Raw genomic sequence first — 17,664 nt, forward strand, 5'->3', positions numbered from 1 at the left:
GCAAAGGGTTCATTTTGGTGGCAGGGTTAGCCGAGATAACTTCATTTGGTCTCAGGAGTAGGCAAGGAGATCAATCTGTTGTATGTATGTGCAATCAATATAATGCAACCTGAAATAGTAGCTGATTTGGCTATAATACTACTCGCGCTAACAGAGTTTTTATCCTGGGCTAAACAAGTAAACTATGCGATGCACTTTGCATTGGCTACGTACCACCATGTGATGGTAATTGGTAAACAACAGAAGCATTCATAAAGATATTAGAAATTTCAGGATTTTGAGAATTAGCAAATACAGAGGAGAGCAGAGTCATGACAAAAAAAAAAAAAAAAAAAACAATCAGTACTATCGACTCTACCAGTAGAACATTGTTTGTGTATTCTTGTTTGTTTTATTTGAATTGAATTCCCGATTTGCTGGTTGAACAAATCTTGTTGACGGAGACACTGGGTACGCTTAGCAGCCTAGTAAATCATGTCACCATTATCATATCATATATAATATCTAGGCTCTGAATTTATGTTGGACACGCATATCCAACTGAGTGACAAACAAAACGTCCTCATCCTCATCCCCACCGATCGGCGTCGCTCTGTGCTTCAATTGCTCATGCATGATTGTTGTACCATTTCTGAAGTGCCAGACTGACAAGAAGTGAGTAAAAACATCGGATGAACTGCTCTTCAATTCAATTGAGAGCAACTACCTGCACCTACCTAACCCAGCAATAAGATCACCAGATAAGGTCTGGCTTGTGTCAGTTTTTTATTGGACCGAAGCAGCAGCATGTAGCATCCAATTTTACAAGATTAAATCTAATATAAACTATATATATATATATATATATATATATATATATATATATATATATATATACACACTCAAATCAGTTTTATCATATATACAGTAACATTATCCATAATAAACCATACTATATCGAATAAAAATAGTTTTATTGAAAGAAATACCAGAGTTTTTAAACCGTAATGGAAGGACAAGAGTAAACTCTAACAAAAGCTTCAGTGCACACTACAAGCAAATGACCGGGAGCAACACAACCTAGTACGCTCCGTCTTACTTTTAGCCTTCAATTTTCTTGATCTCCATGTAGTCTTTTTCAACTGAGTAGAATTTATTATTGAAGATAGCAAGTGTGAGTACGTATTGTACTCCGCAAATGTGAGAGAGCATAATATGAGGGATTAAGATAAGAATGACTTGACTCAGATTTACTGCAACTAAGCCATAACAACCTAGGACTCAAAGAAGACCTAGCAGTCCTATTTACTATGTGTGACGATACTGACTCCACAAGAACAGCTTATTGGATTCCATCCGACTACCAAAATAACCAGGTATTCCATATCCAGCTACCAACTCATCGGGTTTCCACCACCCGACTACCCAAAACTAACCATCCAAGACCCCCCTAATTATGAATAAGTCCAAGCCCGCTCTTAACCGTAAGTACAGCTGGTATATAAGTTTTTTACACTCTGCAGAGGTTGCACACTTTACTCACGAGTCGTGATTTCATCACCCACATTACTAGGTAACAGTCTTCATGTTGTCGTGTCGGCCAAGCACTTACACACTTTTGAAGCGTGTGCCAGAAGATCGCTACAAGGCCTTTACAAAGCTCCCGCTGACTTGCAAGCACCTATTGAGGTTTCACCGTTAACAGTGATTCCATCATTGCAAAAGCCCATTCTTATGCCACTCAACCGTCTAATGATGCTCACAGAACCGGAGAGGTGACTAATTAATTAGCCAGACCATACCCATATAGATCTCGTGGTTGCGCTGTTATGCTGGGTTATATGTTTATGAACCGGTCCTTAGCCATTGACTTGGGCAAGACTACCACTAGTCACATGAGTAAATTAACCATCATGAATACTAGAATAACCAAACTAGCTAAAATGCGTCCACATGCCAACCGAAGAATACCATCACCAGAGATAACCATAATGTCACAACCACTCTCGGTCCACTTGCCCAAGTCCCTAGGTCCGACACGACAGCACGACTAAGCATTTCTACCCATGACGCCCAAACTACAACACATGCGATAAGGATAATCATCGAAGAATCTAATAAACCCTAGCCATAGGATCCATATTGACAAGCATGCAACTTAGAAAGTAAAAGACACACTTTCCTACAATAGGACCCATGTGATCAAGGACACTTGCCTGGATGCTGCTCAGCGTGGTCAAAATCTTGATCTTGAAGTCGCTCGAACTGTTCCAAAACGTTATCAACTAATCGCGTAAAATACCGACAAATAACACAAAAAATACTGAGAACATCATACCAAACAACAACAAATAACTATAAAAGCTTACTAATGGAAAGTACTCATTACTACGATCACGTGAGCACAAGAATCGCCTAAAACGGAGCTCGTGTGAAAAAGTTATAAAGGTTTGAAGTTACATGGGTCTTTTTGTAAAAGAACATGGGCTATTTGGTAAAAATAGAAAAGTCTAAGGGCTTATTTATAATATTTTAGGGACCTATATGTAAGTAAATAAAACTGTAAGGGGAAATTAAAATAATAGGGAGCTGAAAGGGGCTTTTTTAAACCCCAAAAGTCTAGGGACCTAATTATAAAATTACCTATTTAAAAGAATTAACAAATGAATTTTAATTTTGAATACCTAATTATGACATCAGCACACAGACGTGGCTGTTGACTGGCTCAGCTTAGCTGACGTGGATCGACACGTGGAAGGCTCGTGGCGCTGACGTGGACTATGAGTGCCGACTGGGATAAAGAGGACACGTGACATCATCTGATTGGCTAACGAAGGGGTATCTCACCTTTTAATCTTGATTGTTGATCTAAGATTAGATGGTGGAGGGCAGGCTTTCTCAGCTCCAACTCGGGACGGCGACAGCAACGGGTCTTCACAGCGACGCACGACCGGAGGTCGGTGGAGGAGACTCTGCGGTGCTCGGGAGGGGACAGCGAGTGGTGGAGCTCGACCATACGTCGACGGCGAGTTCGTATGACGGGGTTGCGGGTGTCGGCGAAGTCTGAGGCGGCTCGGTGACGACGATGTGGCTCGGGAAAGGTTTGACGGTGGCTAGAGCACCTTGCGCTGGCCGGAACTTGACGGGGATCGGTTGGGGGTGTCGAGATGTGGACGGCGTTGAAGCGGTACAATGGTACGGCGATGGTGCCGCGGAGCGGAGGAAATCCGGCGATGGCATGATGGAGCAATGGTGGAGGGAATCCGATGAGGTTTTAGGGCTTGGGCGCGGTTCGGCAAGAGGAGCCTCAGCGTGGGGTTCGATTTTGATTTTATAGCCACAGGTGATGGTTGCCAAGATGTGGGGGTGCGACGAGTGTGGGGGAGCAACGGTTTTGGCCGACGGAGATGGGCGAGCGACGGTTGCAAACGGGACAGTTGCGACGTGGTGAAAAAAGGACGTCACACAGCAGCAGCAGTAGGGGTGGTGGTTCAGTATGACTAAGTAGTACTCTACTCCACAATTAGTCAGATGTGTTCACACATGCAAAGAAAGCTCTATTGGGATGCATGCATGCAAGTAGGCAGGAAGCACGCACATCCCCATAAGCTATTTTTTCCTTGCACATTCAACAAAGCAACGATTCATCACCTTTAATTATTCTCGTAAGTGAGAACAGCACAAAGGACAAGGTGCCCTCCCTCAGCATTCAGAAAAAAAGAGGAAAGCTAAAGAGATTAGGCACAAAAGTACTAGTAAGGTAAGATAATCACAGTTGGTGTTTGTTTTCTATTTCCTGATATTAACGATGATATTCCTGGTGAGCAGACGCACTTGGGCCACACACAATTGTTGGCTGTGAATCTGAATCGCTCCTGTTTGATGAGCACAGCTAGTTACTGGTAGTCTAGGACATGGTGATGAGCTCTCGCGTCTCGCCTCAGCTTATTATAAAGGAGATGCTAAACGTCAGGCACTGAAAACGTGAAATCTTACAGTCGACGGAGCACAACCGTTGGATCTGTATCAGACAGTTCTCCTTCTTTCATCCTTCCACCGCCAATCTTCGACCTCCCGCTCTTCTCTTCGCTGCGTTTCTCCCGTCACTACTGTTCATCCCTAACCTGCTCTCCTCCTCTCCCATCTCCAGCGACGTTCCTTTTGTCGGATTTGCTCCCATCACCTTCTACTACGGTGTTGGGCTGTTGTCATGCCTCCCTCACCGTGGCACTGTCCAGCTGTTGATCCTCTGCCGCCTGTGGCCTGTGTCTGGCACCTCATGATTTGCTACTCTAAGCATCTTAAGTCTTGAAAGCACATCTGTGACCTAGAAATCCTGCTGGTAACTGGGAACACAGCCGACGCTAAAATCTCTAGCAGAATAGGAAATGTGTTGCTATAAACACATGAATCTTGAATTTTCTCAATCGAACTCCAACCTAGCTAAGTTCCAATCCAATCAGATTAAGTAGCAAAGTGAAATAGCACTCCAATCCAATCAGATTAAGTAGCAAAGTGAAGTAGCACTGGTTTAATATCGGTCCCTCACATCACATGGCCGGGAAGGAGGATGCACGTGCTTAAACAACCGGACTGGCTTTAGAGCAATTTGGTAGTTGACATCTCAGTTGATAGAAGCTGTTAGAGAATTATCTTGTGCAGTTACATGGATCTAGCGAGACGAATCATGCAAGATCATAGACGACATCAGAAATATAATGTTTGTTGATGAGATTTAGACAAAACCTATATCCCTAGAGTATGATTATGGACATTCTTCCCCACAGTTTCAAGACCCCCTACTAACCTGTTGCATTATGTCATCATGCTAGCTCTATACCGCTAATTACAACTCTAAATCATAACATAACAGGACTCGTCCAAATATTCGACATACATTTTACACACTTCACCTTGGCAAATATACTATGAATATCCCACCACCTTGAAGCTGTTATGCACAAACCTTCATATACATTGGATTTGAGTTGTCGCTTTCGCCGCTCAGCGAAGCTACTCGACGAGTTTAATTTTACTCAGACCCACCACCTTTAAGAGATACTTCTATCCTTGCAATTCTATGCTTCATCACTCCACCTGCAACTATACACCCTTCTCTTCTATCATCACTGTCGGAGGGTTAACTCCTATCGCAGGGATCCTGAGGGATCCCTTTTTAGAGATTCGGCCGGAGGATGATCCTGAATATGTTCACCGGAGAAATAAATAGGTATAAATACGATGGCCGGCGGGGTGGAACGATCTAGTGCGGAACGAAGTAAATGCGCTGGTGTTTAGACAGGTTCGGGCCGCACAGAGGCGTAACACCATACTCCTGTATGGGTACTATAAATGCCCTGAGAATGTCCCTCAAGGATGTTGCTGGTTACAAGAATGTTTGTCTATCCTAGAGCCTGAGGCTCCTTGTTCTTCGGTCTGTGTGTATCTGTTGGCTTTGGGCGCTCTCGATCTTCTCTTCTCTTCGCTACTTACTTCCTCTGGGATTTTCCAACCTGTCTTTGTCCGTGCTGCCGGCTGCTTTAAATACCGGCCGGCAGCAGCGTGCCCCGAACGGGAGGGCACGAGTTTCAAGGTACCATAAATGGAAAGGGCGTCATCATAGTCTCTGTGCGAAGTGACCGGGGGTGGAAAATGTGCCCCACGCCCGGTCATCCATCACCATAAATGCACTGGTAACGGGCGCCGTGGAGAGGGCCCACCGGGCAGCTGCAGAGCGGCCCGGTGTGCCCGTCCTGTCTTGTTCTCCTGCCACAGCAGCGCGGCAGACGGAACGCCTCGGCCCTCACGACGTTATCCCGAGACGGGCCGGATGGCACGGGATGGGACCCATGCATTTAATGACCCCACGCCCTTCTGCCAGAATGTGGCAGGAACTGACACCGAGCGTGGCGGGAGCAGTTGGAGGTGACAGGACACGCACGCTCTTAAATGCGGCTTCGGGCCTTTGACTGGCTAACACCTCATCAGTGAGCCCCTGAGGAGGCCACTGTCAGGAGGCGTTCTGAGTCGTTGGGGAACCGAGTGCTCGGGGGTCACTGTTCACCTCCCCGAGCACCCTCTCCCGAGAATGCTCTTTCTTGATCCTTGGGGAACCGAGTGCTCGGGGGTACTGTTCACCTCCCCGAGCACTCTCTCCCGGGCACGCTTGTACGGACCTTCGGGGGACCGAGTGCTCGGGGGCCGCTGCATGTAACCCCGAGCACTCTCTCCCAGAACTTCCTTCAGTGGGTCCTCAGGGTACTTGGGTGCCCAGGGGGCCACCACTCGCGGCCCCGGGCACACTTCTCCCGGTACTTAGCTTTCTTGGTCGTCGGGGGACTCGGGTGCTCGGGGGTCACCGTATACCTCCCCGAGCACTTTCTTCCCGGCACTTAGACTTCGCAAATCATCGGAGAACTTGGGTACTCGGGGACCACTAACTGTGGCCCCAAGCGCCCTCTCCCGGGACTTAATCTTTTTTACCTTGCGAAGGAGACTCCGTAGGATGGCGCCACGTGGCGGGTTGCAGGCCTGGCCTCGGGGTTCGGGGACCCCCGGTTCCTGATTCACCAACAATCACAATCTCTCATAAGCAAAATTAGATTCCTTTTCAGCCCTAACACATGTCTGACACCTAGAAGCACCCAAGTCCATCATATATCTTGATTTTGAGGACACCTACTCCAATATCACAGTCATCACCCAAGTAGAGTAAACAAAAATCACCAGCCTCGTACGATGATAATCACTCCCTGTTGGGTGTCAAATGATAAGAGCTATCTAAATCTAATATTCACGCTTCAGTTGACTATTTGCTTGATACTGAGAAAATCACTGTCGTTGTCTGAGCCACTCTTAGAAGTTGCCACATTAGCATTGCTCTTCCATTTGGCAGTTAGGTTATGATTCACCGACATATTACACCATAGCCTCCCGCAGCCCTAGACAAACTGGATTGCTCTAATTGCAAGTAGAGACACACATAGTCTCTATCTGAACTTTCCAATTCCAACTTTAAAGCTTCTTCATGCCATTTGATCCACACTTCAGAAACCCGTGCGCTCAACTTGAATCAATTTGTGCCCTTGCCAATTTGAAAGTGTGCAAGCTTCTCTAATGCAAAACTGCATCTTGAGCTCGTGTTGCGTGAAGCCATGCCATAGAGCACGTACACCACTAGCCCTCTCACTCCTATGTCATTATCACCACTAACCTGTCGCTGCTAGTCTGTCCGCCTTGCCCTACAATGTGTTCACCCTCCAAGTGAATTATCCGCCAGTCTTCTTGGACTGTCCACCTTGCACCCATGAACTGTCTGACCCCGGTCTATAACCTCGTTTGGAGGATCTCATAAGACTCACCATCACCAAGTTGTCTAGATGTAAGCAAATATCAAGAGCAAAAAGTGTGGATCACTTGATCCAACTCTAGGCTAATCTCCTAGCTAGATGCATGCTAGTCCTAAACTAGCAATAATCGAGCCCTTAATCTTATGCTAATTGCCTTTATCTTCAATATCTTCACTTTGGTGACAATAGCTCTCAAATAGATGTGGCAACACTCTCTTTGGCTTCGGGCGCATTCAAATGGTTGGGGTAGAGTATTTATAGACAAACTCCAAAAACTAGCCATTGGAGGATTCTGCTTAGAAAATCCAGTTACAATATGATATGGTAACTCTGATTGCATGATATGTATCTAGCACCATATGATATGGTGGCCTCTTTTTAACGATCAGAATTTCGATCGTTGGGGCCTATAAATACCTCATTGTATGGTACAATGGCCTTCAGTCTTCAAGCAGCCACTCTCTAGAAATGTAGTATGGTAACCACCCTCCTATGCCACCACATGACACGGTTACCCCCACCATATGATACGATGTCCTTTCCACCATATGGTATGATGACTTGATCTCCTTGGGCATCACTTTTACAGACTTTGTCTTGTGGTACGGTGCCCACCGTATCATACGGTAACACTGGAAAGCTTTTGATGTCTTTTACCTATCTTTTGTCTTGATTCACTATATGTTATAGTGCCCCATCATATGATATGCTAACATTACTGTATGATATGTTGACTTGTTTCCAGAGGGAACTTGTTCAATTCAAACCAACTTAAGTCACAAACTTTATGGCTTCTCTTTCTTAATATTTTGGATCTTCCTCTAGTCTATTAGAGCTAGCTAAGCCTAGCGTGCATCACCTACTAAGTAATAAATATAAAGACACTAAATCAAGCTACTAAACTCAAACCCCTCTTCATAATATGGAAAAAGAAAAGAAACATATCTACACAAGTAATGCTATCAACACCATGATTAGCTATCTGAACATTAGGTCTTTATATCTTCATAAAGCTCTTCTTTGATTTTTGATGTTTATCCCTTTGAGGCATTTGGAACCCCGAATTCATCACATAACATCTATATGCACTACTACATAAATGATTTAGTGGAACGCCCCTATTCAGACGGTTCCATAAAGCTGCTTGTACAAAGATTATCACAGATGGATAAAAAAACCGTCTGTAATGACGATGAGGCGCATTCAGAAGTGGTGGGACGCTTTTATTACAGATGGTTCCCAGAACCATATGTAGTATTAATATAGACAGCTTATATTTAGATCCGTTTGTATTAAAACAAATATCACAGATGGCTCCAAACAGGAACCATCTATAAAATAATATAGATGGCTCCAAATACGAGCCATCTGAGAAAATGACAGGGGAGAGGTGGGACACTTTAGTACAGACGGCTCTAAACATGAAGCCGTCTGTAATGTTAAAACAATACATCGTCTCATACCTCCAGATCAAAGCAAAACATGTGCAGAACAGTGAAGAACAATGCACAACTTTTGGAGAAAGAGGCCAACAATTTTGACCAAAAAATTGTTATATTTCGGTGAAAACTTAAAGATTCATTGGTGTTCGTTACTCCAAGGTAAGTATTATGTTCTAATTCGGTTTAGATGGCTAGATTTTGTCTGGAGAGGTAGCTAGATCTTGATCTTGATATTTTTCATGATGACATAGTATTGTTGTATTCATTAGATGATGTAGATTTGTGCTCTAATTTTGTCTTGATAGATCAACTATATATGCATCTAGATTTAGATTTGTTTTCATGATGATCTAGAATATATTGATTATTCTAGGTATATATGAAGCTCAAAGTATAGATCAAGGTTTAATTATGTGTTACTATAAATGGCTAACTTTAATCTAGTGTTCTGGATAAAATTTGAATTTTTGGTATATAAACATAAAATTATCAATAACTATATAATATTTAACGATAAGTTTTGAATTAATGTTTGCCCTTTTTTAGGTATTCATGTATATAATATAATGGTAATTATTAATTATTTTTGATTTAATTGTCATTTGTATGGTCCATTCATGCATGCATGTATGGTAGCTCCATTTTTTTTTGATAAAAAGCTTGGTTGCTCTCTTTTATTAGGTTAATTTGATATTAATTTACTTCGTATATTTTAGATGGATCGTGGCTGGATGTACAGTTGTCGTACGAACCAAGAGTACCTTAATAGTGTGATGGCTTTTCTGGTAGCTGTCGAGGAGGATCGTTTGAAGAAGGGTGTTGAATTTATATATTGTCCTTATTGTTATTGTAGAAACAAAAGATCCTTTCTTAGAAAGAATACAACCCTACAGATCCAAGCGCACTTGATTATTAGAGGCTTCAAACTGGACTGCACGTGTTGGACCAAACATGCTGAAGAGCAGAATGTGTTACATGAAGATGTTGGTATCATCGAAGAACCCAAAGTTGACGTAAGAAGAGAAGATGACGAGGAAATTCGTGCAATGATGATGATTGTGGTGGTGCAGACGATGATGATAGGTTGGATTAGATGTTGTGTGATGCATACGTGAACTTGAGTACTCAGAGAAACTTTAACAAATTCATGTGCTTGATTGAGGACTTGGAGAAACCGTTGTTCCTTGGATGTAAACTGGAATACACAAAGTTTTCATCCGTACTTGAACTACTTAAATTGAAAGCAAGTGATGGTTGGTCAGACAAGAGTTTTAGGGCACTCTTAGAACTCTTATCGGACATGCTTCCAGATGGAAACGAGCCGTCCAAAAGCACACACGAAGCAAAGTAGGTTCTTTGTCCATTGGGGATGGATGTAGAAAGGATATATGCATATCCAAATAATTGTATCCTCTACCATAAATATTTATCAAACTTGCATTCATGTCCAGTGTGCAAAGCATCTCGATATAAGCATAAGAGTCAATCAGACGATGGTGAGGTGATGAAAGGACTTACTGCTAAGGTGGTGTGATATCTGCCTATAATTCTGCGTCTTAAGCGTTTGTTTGTGAATCAAAAAGAGGCCAAATTGTTTTGCTGGCACTCAGAGGTCCGCAAGCAAGATAGAAAGCTAAGACACACTGCTGATTTTCCCCAGTGGAGAAACATCGACACAATATTTGATGACTTTGGTACAGAACTGAGGAATATAAGGTTCGCTTTGAGCACGGACATGATGAATCCTTTTGGGAACATGAGCAACAGGTACAACACTTGACCAGTTGTGCTCAGTATTTACAACATACCTCCATAGCTATGTATGAAGCAGAAGTACTTGATGATGTCACTACTTATCCAAGACATAAAACAACCTGGGAACGATATTGATGCATATCTAAGATCATTGGTGGAAGATCTAAAAACATTGTGGATCGAAGGGGCACAAGTATAGGATACGTACAAAAGAGAGAATTTCACGCTACACGCTTTGTTGTTCTGCACGATCAATGATTTACCTGCACTACGTAAGGTCAGAGTAAACAAGTGGATATGACATGCTCTCATTGCTTAGATGGTACCGCGAGTATGTGGCTGCCCCATTCACGCAAAATGGTGTTCATGTGCCACCGTAGGTTCCTTAACAGGTATCACCCGTACCACAATATGAAGGAACAATTCAACGGAATGAGGGAGAGAGATTTATGTCCAATGCACTATAGTGGTCAATATGTGCACAATATGGTTAAAGATATCGATATTGTGTTTGGAAAGGGGAGTAAAAAAAATGTAAGGATACCGATGACATATGGAAGAAGAGATCGATATTGTGGGAGCTATTGTATTGGAAGCACCTTGAAGTTCACCACTGCATCGACGTCCTGCATATAGAGAAGAACGTGTGTGAAAGTTTGATTGGTCTTTTACTTAATATTCTAGGCAAGATGAAGGATGGTCTCAACACAAGACTTGACTTGATTGATTTGAAAATCAGACCCGAGTTGGCACCTGAGCCCTCCGAAAAAGGTAGAGTGAGGCTTTCTCCTGCCTGCTATAATCCGAAAGAGGCCAAGAGAACCGAACTATGCCGGTGCTTGAATGGTGTGAAAGTTCCATCCGGTTACTCCGCCAACATCTCGAAACTTGTTTTGATGCAAGATTTAAAATTAGTTGGCATGAAATCCCATGATTGCGATGTGTTGATGACACAAATGCTTCCTGTTGCAATCCCAAATATCCAGCTGACATATCTCCAAGACATAATCACCAAGCTGTGTTACTTCTTCAACACAATTTCTCAGAAGATCATCGATCACGAAGTACTTGATGTTTTACAAGATGATGTGGTGAAGACACTATGCCATCTTGAGATGTACTTTCCTCCATCGTTTTTTATATCATGGTACATGTTACCGTTCACCTTGTTAGAGAGATAAAGATATGTGGCCCAGTATTCCTACGTCAGATGCACCCGTTTGAGAGGTACATTAGAATTCTTAAGAAGTATGTACGGATCGATCTCGTTCGGAGGGCAACATCGTCCAAGGTTACACAACCGAAGAGGTAGTCAAGTTCTGCATCAATTATATGGAGCAGATCAAACCAATAGGTGTGCCCTTGTCTCTCCATGAGGGGAGACTAGATGGGAAGGGGACCATATGTAGAAAATCAATCATTGCTGACTTTGCCACGTTATCTAAATCCCATTTCATAGTCTTGCAACATATGACTAAAATATTCCTGCATATCGACATGCATAAGGACGTGCTACGCAGAGAGAACCTAGGCCATACGGAGGCTTGGATCACAAAATAAGACAATCACAACTTCAACAATTGGTTGATAATGCGATTCAGTAATAATAGTTCAATAGAAGACAATATTGGTTGGTTGGCAAGATGACTAAGTCAGTCAGTCGTGCAATTTGAAGCATACGACATAAATAGGTACACCTTTTACACTAGAGTATGGGATAGTAAAAACTCGGTACAGAACAACAGTGTGTGCATAGATGCCTTCCAGGACAAATATGGAGTCTATGCGCATAGATGCCACATATAAAGAAGAACCATTTGTACTCGCTAAGAAAGTTGTCCAGATCTTTTATGTGCAAGACCCGGTAAATCCAAAGCTCCACGTAGTCCTTCAGAGAAAAAGAAGGATTATCGAAGTTGAGAATATCGTGGATGAAGAAGAGTACAATCAATTTGATGAGTACCCTCTCAGAGATGGCATCACCCTTAACGAAGAACTACTTCCGACTGGGGCCGCTTACTATCTGTGCGTCGATCATCAAGAAGGGTTGATTGTTAAAGTTGTATGATATTAATCAATTGTTATGTACTTAAATATTACAATATAATATTTTAAAATGAATTAGTTATGAATTTACTTAAAATTTTGATCTCATTAATTTAGATTTTGTATGAATTATTTAAAAATTTGATCTCATTACTTAAAAATGCATAAAAATTTCATCTCATTTGGAGTTTGTACGAATTAGTAGAAATTTTACAAATTAAAATCAATTATCTGTAAATTACTAGTTCTGACGGTTTGTAACATGGAACTGTCTGTATTATTTATTTACACCTGGTTGTTTTTTAAGACCGTCTGTACTATTAATTTCCAAACAGTTGATTAAAATTTGTAAAATTTATAAATAATTCATACGAACTCCAAATGATATGAAATTTTTATGTAAATTTATGGTTTAATGTGTACTATCATATGGTGTTAAGGTCAAAAAGTAAAAATAAGAGTAAAATTAAATTTGATTACTTTCCTCTCTTAGACAGCTTAGTTTAGTGTTGATGTTAAATGTTGGGTTATAGTAATATGAATGAGATCTACACCATTTGATAGTATACATTAAAGCACAAATTTACATAAAAAATTCATCTCATTTGGAGTTTGTATGAATTATTTATGAATTTTGTAAGTTTTATTATTTGACTAGAAAATCAATATTATGGACGATTTATTATTTTGAACCGTCTGTAATATTAGTACATACGGCTATATCTAACGAGTCGTTTATACTCATAATATTAGTACAAACGCTTTTTATATATAGCCGTCTGTACTAATATTAGTTTAGACGGCTCGAACTTATGACCCGTCTGTAGTAAGGCAGGTACAAATATCATTTTGTCCAACCCGCGTCGTCACCAAATTCTTTCCTAAACCCTAAATGCCTCCTCTCCCTAATGATTATGGTGACCTAAACCCTAGCCACCCCGGCGATCGCGCTCCCCCCTGATGTCCTCCCCGATGACCGTGCTGCTCCTCGACGACTCCTCCCCGGCGGCCCCCCTCGCGGCTACCTCCCTCTCCAGTGACCTCCCTCCCCTTTGCCGCCCAGCCACCCTCAACTTCGCCGCCAACTACCGGTAATCCCTTCACGCGGCTGTTGACCCACCGGTATTAATATATGCACTGATATTACATACTGGAAGAGGTGCTTTCATGCAAAGGAGTGTAATTATTGAAAAATTGGAGCAATTGGAGAAAAGAATTGAATTGCTTGCACGCACAAGGTTTTGGTATGTCTCGTTTATTTCGAGAATATATCAACTGTAGCTTTCCCAATATGCTTATATGTGCTTGTCTCTTACTGGTTTTGTTGGTTGCACTTGTGAGCTACAGTAGGACGAGGGTGGACATTAGCTGTTTGTTCCTTTTTTAGCTTTTTTGGCATTTGTAATTTTTCAAAGTCGTGAATGTTTCTCCTCATTAACTACTTGATTTCTTTGCTATGCCTTGGACTTGTATAACCTATCGCAATTGCTATGTGCTATGATTAGTGATATTGTTTTAGCATTGAAGCCAATATGTTTGTCTAATTGAAAGAAAGGAAAATTTTCATTCAGGCTAAAATACAGATAATTCAACTCATATTTATAACATCTTCCAAATCGAGACATTTATACTATTTGTAAGCTCCTCACAAGTGGTGCTAGTTTTTTTCTTATCGTAACCAGTGCACAGGTGTTAAGAAATTGTAGGAAAATATATAGTAACCAATGCACGTGTTAAGAAATTGTAGGAAAAATACTTCTGTAACATATCTCTCAGGCGTCATTAGGTTGGCATCACATGATGAATAAAAGGCATTACAGAACAATGTTGGATGGATAGTAATGACAACAGATACATAGGCCCAAAAAGCTCAATTTATACATGAAATTGGAACTCAAATATGCTGTCTAAAGTTCATGATACAGAATTCACGGAAAAAATTGTTCACTAATTCATTAATGAAAGAGAAGTTGAAGTTAAATCTAAATAGAGAAAACCTTTGATATCACGATGAAGGACATTGTTGACATGGCAGTAATGCAATCCTTTTAGCAGCTGTCCCATATAAACTAGTCTATTTCTTTATAAGTGAAAGGTTAAATGATTTAAGCTAATTGGCAATCTTCCAACTATATTGAATCAAAAGCTAATTGGTAGGGACTCTTTTGTCACAACATCTTTTACCATTATAACAATTTCCTAATAAGCATATGACTTTTTCTATTTTAAAGATGACGTCTGGAGATGAACTTGAACTGTCTCGCACTTCTTCTCCTCACCAAGAAGAGGACACTACTCAACAAGACGAGGATGCCACTTCTCAGGAGCAAACATAACAAACTAAGATGCAGAAGCAAAAGCGAGGTGGCCGAGGCAAAAACCAAATGCCCACAGGTCACTACACCATAACTCACGTGAGATTATTGGTTTATATTGTTAGACACGGGGTTGACTCAATAATGAAGACTGAAGAATGAAGTGCTTTGCTTTGAATGAAAATGATAAATTTGAGGTCAAGTGCGCTGTCAAGCCTCCAAATGAAGCGGTGAAGGCTGTAAATGTTGTGAGCTTTTGTAATATTGACATTTTACTTCTGTTTATGACTTAGTGATTTTCATAGACTTTGCATGATATGTGTATGACTTTGTGACATTGAATGAAGATGTTCAATTTGCTGTGTGTATGTTCTGTTTATGGAGTTTGAATAAAAATGACAAATCTGTTGTTGATATGTTTGAACTGCTGTGTGTATGATCTAGTGGATGATTTGTTGTCAGTTTTACATTTAGTAATATATAAATTCAATACTATATAAATAAATGTACAGATGGTTCTAGATCTAAATCGTCTGTGCAAAAAAATACATAACAGAAAGCTCAAAATCAAAGCCATCTGTACTGTTCCTAGTTCACATACGGCTCAAAACTTCGAGCTATCTGTGACACTCCCAAGCCGTTTGTACAAATCTTTTGTACAGACGGTTCAAAATTTGTCAGTATAAATCTGATTTGTGTAGACTCTTTTACACATATGATTCGAAAAAATATCCCGCACAGAATTTCCAAACTGTATATACAAATATTTTCTCTAGTAGTGATGACTGAAGCTTATATACTAACAAATAATGTTAGTCTCATTAATTGTACTATCATTAATTAATAAAAAATCATATTGAACTCATACTAGGGTCATTTATCTTTCAAATACAAACAATCTCGCTGACTGAGATATATCCATCCATCTAAACCAAACTCATCCCCATATAGCATATTTAGCACTTACCTTGTACATTAATTCAACAAAAAGAGGATGGATATATTGCACACCTTTATTCTCCTAATTGAAAACTACACAAAGAACAAGGTGCGCTCTGAAAGAAAAAAAAGAAGAGGAAAGCGATGGAGGCGAGGAACAAAGTACTAATAAAAGAAAGAATCAACTAGTTGCTGTAGAAGTTTTGTGTTCCCTGTAAGAGGAGTTCCTTGCTTCCATCTGAAGGCAAAGGCATTCCCACACTGTTATACTAATGTAGTATAGATGGAGAGTACAGGAGGAGCATGCCCCGAATAATCTTGTCTGGACACATGTTATCTCCTAATTGTACGAACTGCAGTAGGTTAGGTTGCTCTGCTTCGGGATTGATTGATTACTCCTTTCCTCGAGAGTCAAGAAATAGATTCGCGAGCATCTATCTTGCACTGGTAAGTGATGAGGCCTAATAGAAATAGATAGATTCGCGAGCCTCAAAGTGCACACTGTGGGCGCCAAAAAAAGAAAAGAAAAGTGCACACCGTGCTGCTACTACTCTCAAGCGTTTCGAATCGTCTTCGTTGTCTTAAATTTTATTATATCAATCATAAGGTTAATCACTGGTTAAATACAAATCTTATAATATAGGTAACAGTCATATAATAAAAGAAGTGATAAAATAAATTTATCAAATTAATAATACATAAAGGATTCTATTAAAGCCCATAAACAACCAGGCCCACATCACTACAGGAGCATGCCATTTCACAAACAACTTGGATGAGGACACGATCAAGACTTAAACGTCAACTTTACCATCGGCATCAGTTAAATCTAGATCCTCCTATGAAATTATAAACAAGGATGAGTACAAACGTACTCAGTAAGTTTTAATCTTTGCCCTACATCAAGAGTATGAATACATGTATACAGTATTGATACGAGTAAGGCTATAAACTCAATTTTTATGAAAAATACTAAGTTTACACATGCGAAGATTTATTTTCATAAGACGGATTTTGTAAAAAATATTTCATCATTCTTAAATAAAAGTGGGTTCGATCATGTTGGAAGGTCATGAGAGCCCAAGTTTTAATATTGCCAGACACTCTATCCACATCAACCCACGGTATATTGTTGGACCTATTTCAAAAACGAGCACACACTGCCCACTCACACTTCAAGGAAACGCACACAACCCATGCTAATTATGGTGACCGAACCATGGTTCGTACAAGACTATGGATATAGCTATTTAAATAGTTTTACCTCTGCTGAGTGGTACATATTACCCACAAGCTGAGTTTAGCAACATGCCACTGCCATGGCAGTGCGACTCAACAAAACCATTGCCCAATATAGTATCATTCCACTAGTTGTCTATGGAAACTAACCAACGATTCCTGACCTGCAACTAGGCCTCCAACGGGGTCGACAAGCCTGTACTTGCTCCATGATTTTTCATTGCACTTCTGCCTCTGAACAGCTAGTAGACTAGCTTGTGGGGGTTTAGATCAAGCTCTACCACATACAAGGACGAGTGACTATACTGTGTAGATTAGGTAAAATGTCACACCAATTCAGTCCTTAACTGAATCAAGGCAAATATCTCTACAATAAGCCTACCACACAGACATCACTTAGCTTCCAAGGCATTCCCAGCAGAAACCCTAATTTACCTCAGCTCTAACAGATTTTCTTTTGTTATTAGCCATATGGTAACTCTTCCCATCCCAATAACCTACATGTCACCCAAGCACCATATTTTGCACCATTCACAAAAACTAATTATAGTAAAATATGAAATAATAGTGTAATACATAGCCTAAACATACTAGTAACAA

This window comes from Phragmites australis, chromosome 14 (genome assembly GCF_958298935.1).
Source record: "Phragmites australis chromosome 14, lpPhrAust1.1, whole genome shotgun sequence".
Classification (NCBI taxonomy): Eukaryota; Viridiplantae; Streptophyta; class Magnoliopsida; order Poales; family Poaceae; genus Phragmites; species Phragmites australis.